The sequence below is a fragment of the Pteropus alecto genome, unplaced genomic scaffold (assembly GCF_000325575.1).
Source record: "Pteropus alecto unplaced genomic scaffold, ASM32557v1 scaffold206, whole genome shotgun sequence".
NCBI classification, from domain to species: Eukaryota; Metazoa; Chordata; class Mammalia; order Chiroptera; family Pteropodidae; genus Pteropus; species Pteropus alecto.
The window spans coordinates 942,530-943,499 of NW_006438906.1; the positions used below are offsets into that span (position 1 = coordinate 942,530).

Sequence of the window (970 nt, forward strand, 5' to 3'; positions counted from 1 at the left end):
GCCCTTAGGGGTTCTCGGTGACACCCATTAGTGTAATGGGAACACATCTGCCTTTGTGGCTCCCCGGGGTTGGGGACAGAAACGCTGGAAGGGAGATGGCAAGCAGGGCAGGCAGTTTCCTTACCTCTGGCTCTCAGCCCTGATCAGGCATCTCCCTCTTACACTCTGTCCCAGGCTGTGGGCCTGTGCTGGACCCAAGAGCCAGGACAGTCCCTGTCCTTAAGGACTCACAGATGGCTCATGGGGTCAGAATCAGGCAATGGAATCAAGTTTGGTTCGGGATGTGAGTTCAAGCCATGTCAGGACTCCACAGTCAGATCTAGCTTTGGGGTCAGCTTAAGGTTATAGACCAGAAGGTGGCCTAGGCTGGGAATTAAGCAGTGGACGAGGGACAGTGTGGGGTCAAGCTGTGGTCTGGGATGTTGATCAAGCTACGCTAGAGAGTTCTGCAGAGCAGCGAGGGGTTGGGGACAGGCTTGAGGTTCTCACCCCTTGAGAGCCCTGGGCCCATAGAGTTGCGGGAGCGCTGTGTGGCTCATGAGGTCGGTGGGCTAGGAGTGTGGCTGGGAGGGTGCTCCGTGGGGCAGCCTAGGCTGGCACCTGGAGGTCAACCTGTACGCCCCTGCATCCACCAGGCTTCAGCCCCATCTCCTCATGTCCTCCTCCCTACTTGCCTTTCAAGTGAGTAATTCAATTCCAGGGTGCCTGTCTGGGTTGCAGGCCTGGCCCCCACAACGGCTGCTCACTCGCTCACATGTTCCCTGACAGAGTCCGGAGTCCCTCCTGCCTGGCCAGCTGCCCGCGCCTAATGCATTGCTAATAACCAGGGTCTAGTTTCACAAGCCCCCCTCCCCCGCTAACGAGCTACAGGCAGCAGCCCCGCGCGTCGCAGCGCACACGCCTTGCAGTGGACCTGGCACACAGCCCACCACACACACAGGAACATGCACGCACACACATGGTCCCCAGC

The 970-nt window shown here is 59.1% G+C and overlaps 1 protein-coding gene across 1 annotated transcript in view; it reads left to right on the forward strand.

Moving 5' to 3' along the window:
* The window catches only part of CNTFR (ciliary neurotrophic factor receptor), a 37,439-nt gene that overhangs the window by 32,874 nt on the left and 3,595 nt on the right, over positions 1-970 (forward strand). The gene's annotated exons all lie outside the window — the stretch shown is intronic.